This window comes from Haplochromis burtoni, unplaced genomic scaffold (assembly GCF_018398535.1).
Source record: "Haplochromis burtoni strain Fernald_Lab_line unplaced genomic scaffold, NCSU_Asbu1 Contig_22, whole genome shotgun sequence".
Lineage (NCBI taxonomy): Eukaryota > Metazoa > Chordata > Actinopteri > Cichliformes > Cichlidae > Haplochromis > Haplochromis burtoni.
Genome location: NW_024582383.1, coordinates 1,939,041 through 1,945,049, shown reverse-complemented (window position 1 = coordinate 1,945,049; position 6,009 = coordinate 1,939,041). Strand labels below are relative to the sequence as shown.

The window sequence follows — 6,009 nt, the reverse complement described above, 5'->3', positions numbered from 1 at the left end:
GGGGGGGGGGAGGCGCGCATGTGTATATAATCAGTTTGGTTGTGTATCTATGTCGAACTGTTACTAGCTGAAGCGGACTTCGCTTGGACAGCGTTCATGATCTGCTTGTGCTGCTATGGTCTTGTGTGTATTTTTCTTGCTTGTGTGTGTATATTTGCGCAGTGGTATCAAACAGTCCTGTTCAGTGTTAAGCTGCTGCGCGGTTATGTACAGTACTCTGTTTGTGGTTTGGCCTTAGCAGGGCTGAGCTAATGCTAATCAGTTTATTGGGGAAAATCTGCATATTTTGTGTTTCTCTGTGTGTCTGCACGAGTGTGTCTACTTAAAGCATTCTTGTGTGTGTGTGTGTGTGTGTGTGTGTTTTGCTTCCCGGTTCATAAACTTTTAAGCCACCGTGCGGTGTGATTTCCCCACGGTTTGGGGTTTGAGGTTGGAACGAGAAAAAACTATCAGAGGACAGCAGAAAGACAAAGTGTGTTTGAGCGCACGTCTGCGTGTGTGTATTCAGGTCCGTTAAAAGCTCCCAGTTCTCCCATCCAGATTTAGATGGCTGATGTTCAGAGCGTCAACCACAACACTTGGAGAACACAACAGGCGGCCTGTTCAACCCGAGACACAAATAGAGCAGTCTTCCTCTGTGCTTAAAAACCCCGTAGCTCAAACGGAGAGCTAAAAACAGATATTTCTGTGGCGCACTGAAGAAGGCCAACCGCTAAAAAAGAAAAGAAAATCACTCTTTCTCCGTGACGCTGTGTTTTCTTTTGCTAAAATAAGAACTGGCGAGTACCGTATCCGTGGAGACGACCCAGCACCATCTCTTCTCCCTTTTCATTCACTGCCTGCCTGCAGTCGTCGGCGAATCTCGGGATGAGAATCGACAAAGGTCAGACAGTCGCAGATGGAGGGCAGCAAGGCGATGGAGTTACCCGTCGCGAGACACTGGGGTATCCATTTCAAATAGAAGCCTCTCTCAGGGGGCTGTAACGAGCTCTAACACTGTGTGTGTGTGTCTATGAACGATGCATACAATACCAAAAAGTATCCATTAGCTGTGAAGTATCTTCACTTTAACAGAAAAAAAAGGGGGAGGAGTAATGTCATTATATAAATCAGATGGCTCCTGAGGTCATTTTTGTCTTCACACATGCTTTTGCATGCCAGCATACACACACACAAGCAGTGTATGGCTGCATCCATTTATGACATCACTGTAACTAGCCAGAGAGAGGAGAGTCAGAGAGAGCCAAGCTGACGTCATCCCATTCACTCAATGTCAATTACGTAATCACGGGGTCCGACGCCTGCAGGACAGGCACGCCGTGCACGGGTTTTTGGGTTTTGTTTTGTTTTTTTGTGATTGCATGAAGGGCACATAATTGCAATCTCATATGCGAGAGGAAACATAAAGGGAGGCATGCTGATGACATCATCAGCGGGAGGCAGCTTGGCGTGAGCGTGGCGGCTGTGACATATCGAGAGTGTTGGGGTAGAAGAGAAGGAGACAGAGTGCCGCAAACAGACCGGCTGGAGGAGTTATGCAACGCAAATCCAACTCAGACTAAAAAAGGGCCTTTTTTGCCTTTTCCCTGTGTGTGTGTGTGTGTGTGTGTGTGTGTGTGTGTGTGTGTGTGTCCTAGATGACTTTTATGTAGCACTTTTACTTGAGGCAAAGAGTGCATTAAAAACGCACAGGCACTCAAGCGTACCACTGAAATCTGCACACACGCGCGCGCTCGCTCGCCCCCCCACTTATAAACAAAGCTTCCTAAGGACAGGAAATCCTTCCACCCACGTTCCTGTGTTGCTTGGCAACCAGAGCAGCGTCACCGTGTGCATGCCTCTGCCGCTGAAAACGCACAAACAAGCAGACAGACACACACACATTAAACTGCAACTCCTTAAACGCCGCTCCTTTAAAAGCACCGAAAAAGAAAATCGCCAGATCGCAGAGCCAAAGCCGAGCGGACTGATACTCGCCACAGCTGCCCTCCGATTCGTCAGCTATGGATCTACACCAAACATGACATCACCCCTTGTAAACATAAAACACTTTTTCCCCCTATTTATGAGCTCTATTTTTACACCCGCTGACGTCTTTCTATGCACGATGCTGCGCGTGCGCGTTTGTGTGTGTGTGTCAGTGAGCATTTATGTGCGTGCACTATCTAAGGATGCGACCGCCAATAGCTCAGCAGGACTTAAGGAGAGAGGGGCTAATTGAGCAGAGGTGCCCAGCACTGTGGACAATGAGTCCATTTCAAATCAGCAGGAGGCCTATTGAAGACAATTATAACCTGGGGGATACAGAGGAGCATTATTCTTCTAAGCCATCTCGGCTACTTTGGCCGGCTGCGTTTCCACTGCAATTTACAGCCCGTCTTTTAACTCTCCGGTTGCATTAACATATGAACCTGTGCATGAAAGGCAAAGTTCATCAGCCCTAATCAATCACAGCGGGCTCAGTCATTAACTAATAAATAATTCCTGAAATACAATGATTACCGCAAACACACAGAAAGAGCGGCTTTCTTCTTCACTGCAATCAATAAAGCACCGCCACAAGTTCAAGTTTACAAGTTGTTTCTTGTAAATAAATAAAAACTCACGGTATATCTAAAAGTCACATATTTAATTTGTTGTCATGCATATTTGCCAACTGACGATGCTTTATTCAGGAGAGAATCAAAAGACACTTCCCATCACAGTTGGTGCATTTACCAGTGAGGCGACGGCGTTAAAGATGCTTTTGCTTAATGGCTCGTGCTAAAAATTTTCCCGGCTTGCTATCAGTGTTTTCAGAGTCAGGAGTTCCTGACTGAGTTTTAAAAGATCTGAAGTCAGCTGGGACAACACTGAATCTCGGGGCACTGTTGGGTGCTTAAAAATCGCTATTAAGAAGTTCAATTATTTTTGGAGCTGCTTTGCAGCTGTTAAGTAAAAAAAATACGGCGAGTGGGAGTATTTTAGCATCTCGTGGTGGACTACGGATTACAAGCATAACTGACCCACTGGTTAGCAGACCTGAGCATTTCTGAAACCAGATACCACATATAACAACAACAGGTAGATCTGATTGTGACACTCACTGGATAATCGAGTGTCAGTCACACAGAACAGCTCATCCTGCTTTGTCCAGCTTTTGACTCTAACGGGGAAAATAATTCACAAAATTTGAATGTTTTATTCAGTAAGATTTAAATAAACCATAAGCCATAAACGTGTTGAGAAAAAAACATTGACAAGGTGACAGAGAACGGGAGCTGAAGGCTGTTTTCTCATAGACTGTTTTGTACTTTGATAACTATGTCCATCTTTTATATACAGTCTGTGATTCCAACATTAATGAAACAAAAGCTCTTTTTTCATCTCTGAGTGGAAATAAGTAGGAGAAAAATAATCTCAGTTCATAAACTAGCATGTTAGTTAACAGTCCTGACATTATGGCAAGATATGCAGAGATATCAAATGAAGCTAGCATGCTATTCAGCTAGCCCTGGCCTGTGCTGTTTTGTAATACCACACTTTACTTCAGCGCCTACCTGTAGCGTACAATCAAGAGGGGCTTATGTTGCCTCAGAGAATTTAGCAGTGTAGAGGTGGAAATATAAAACTTGTATAACTCTACACAAGGGGTGGCTGTAGCTTCTCCTGTAGCTGTCGCCAATCTCAGGGTCAGCTTTGCTATTTTTGCTGCTAGGTTAGCAAGGTCCATAAAATGCTAATTTTCTCAAAACTGGAGCACTCACTTCTTGGAATTTCTGTTGGTTAAAATGACTCTAACTCATACAGTCAGATAATTGTCTGAATTATTATTGTCTGAATTCACTTCAAAGTTCCAGTGTGGTGACTCATATTAGCTCAAGTGGCGCTTACCCAACAGCTACCGGCAACGCTTGCTTGTCGTGGCAACCATCCACCGCGCATTGCAGCCATGCTTATAATACTTAATCACTTTAAGCATTAATAACACTTCAAAAGGCTCCGCCTCTGTACAGTAGTTATGAAGAGGAAATTAACCATAAAGACCAAAAACATATTCTACCCAGGCTCTGAACGTGCTTTTTAACGTTGTTAAGTTCGGCATTTTAACACTGGCGTCTATGGGGAATGCCCCAAGTGGACATTTAGAGGAACTGCAGTGTTTGCCCCTGTGTTGAGTTCATTTCTAAATGTTGCCACCAGCCAAATGCTCCACTGAGGGCAGAGTGGACTAAACAGTAAAACATAATTCTCTCTTGTATACAGATATATTTAGTTTGAAACAAAAATATTTCAATATAGTATCCAGTTACTACAAACCAGATCACAGACCACAGATGTCCACTTTAAGTGGAAATTTCTTAATGAAAAAGTACTCCATTACACAAAGTAGTGATTATATTTGCACCTGTGCCTATGCATCAATGTATTTTGGAAGAAAGTTTTGCTACATGGTAAAATTCAAGGGTTTACAATGAGGACTGGGATATTGGCTAACAATAAATATAAATAGTGTAACCATATTTAGTTTGACCAGGCAGGAATCAAACGCTTTACAATGGAAGTAGCAGTGCGATCGTCGTCTGTGCACTGCCTTGCTCTGAGCCCAGATATGGGCCGTATCTTCACACAGCACAACAGCTGATTTAACTATAATCTGGTACTTTTTTCCCCCCCGCCAGTTTACCTTCGTGCTGTGTCCTCTTTTCACCTATAAAACTTAAGAAGTCAGGACATTTTTTTTCTCACTTTTGCTGATAAGGTGCACTTCTGTAGTGTTTACCTTTCAGAACTAAATGTGCTGTAGCCTCTGCTGTATACTTTGTTCTGACGGTGCATTTCAGACACACACGTGGCTCAAAGCCACAGCTGACCAGAACGCTTACTGCGTAGCTCTGAGCCTGACCAGTGCAACGAGAAATATTAAAACTGCCATTTTTTTGAGTGTTTATGTTGAATAAATCACGAGATGACATCCAATAAAAACTGTATTCAAACTGCATACTACTCAATTCATTCACACATGAATTATAGATCCATTATGGGCTGTTTTAGCTGTGCTGAGGGAATCAGACAAACAACAGTTGTGCTGAGAGCACTAACCCACTGATCCATCCATACCAATTATCTGTGTCTAGGGTGGAGTCTGAATTCAATATTCAATTTACACAGTTCAATCTCCCATCAGAGCTTCCAGCTGGAAAAACTAAAGGCGTCAAAACGGCCATAACGGACAAAAGCGGCATAAGCCTCGTCTGAGAGCTTCAACTGTCTCCAAAGTGAAAAAGAAGCGGGCTAACTGAACGTCGCACCACAGGGGTGTCCATTGACAGACAGTGAGAGGTGGAGGGGCGAGAACTCCATTGAGCTCAGCCATGGGGGGTCAATATGTGAATGAACGTTTGCCATGGAGGTGAATTATGAATGAGCAGCTCTCGCAGCACTCCTGGAGAGAGCATGTCAGCCCCCCTGTCTCCTTCACTCCATCCTCTCTTGCTTTCTTTCCATTTCTCCTCCTCCTCCTCCTCCCCCTGCTGCTGTCCTAAAATCTCCATCATCCTCTCCTTTCCCCTCCGTCTCTGTCTCATTTCTCGCTACTGGAATAATCTTCTCATCTGCCTCATTCTTGGTCAACTGATCTCCTCCCCTCCCCAAACCTCCTCCACCTCCTGTCTCCAGACCGGGTTGAGAATGGGGGGGGGGGTGACGGAGGTAGAGACACACGCCGTCTGTCTGAGAGAGACGACAAAACCCTCGTTCCCTTCACATACATATTTGCACAAATTCAGTAGGACGCACACACACACACACACGCACCAGTGCACACACACAGTGGCACATAAGATAATGCAAAGGCAAACATTCCTGCATGTGAAAAGGCAGATGCATGCATTAAGTGAAAGGCTTTCAGACACACACACACACACACACACACACACACACACACACACACACACACACACACACACACTTCTCCCAGCTGTTCTCCTGGCCACAGAGCTTGTGTGTGTGTGTGTGTGTGTGTGTGTG

The 6,009-nt window shown here is 44.6% G+C and overlaps 1 protein-coding gene across 2 annotated transcripts in view; it reads right to left on the bottom strand.

Annotated features, from left to right (window-relative positions):
* ches1 (checkpoint suppressor 1) overlaps positions 1 to 6,009 on the bottom strand; it is a 75,104-nt gene that overhangs the window by 52,350 nt on the left and 16,745 nt on the right. The window lies entirely within an intron of this gene.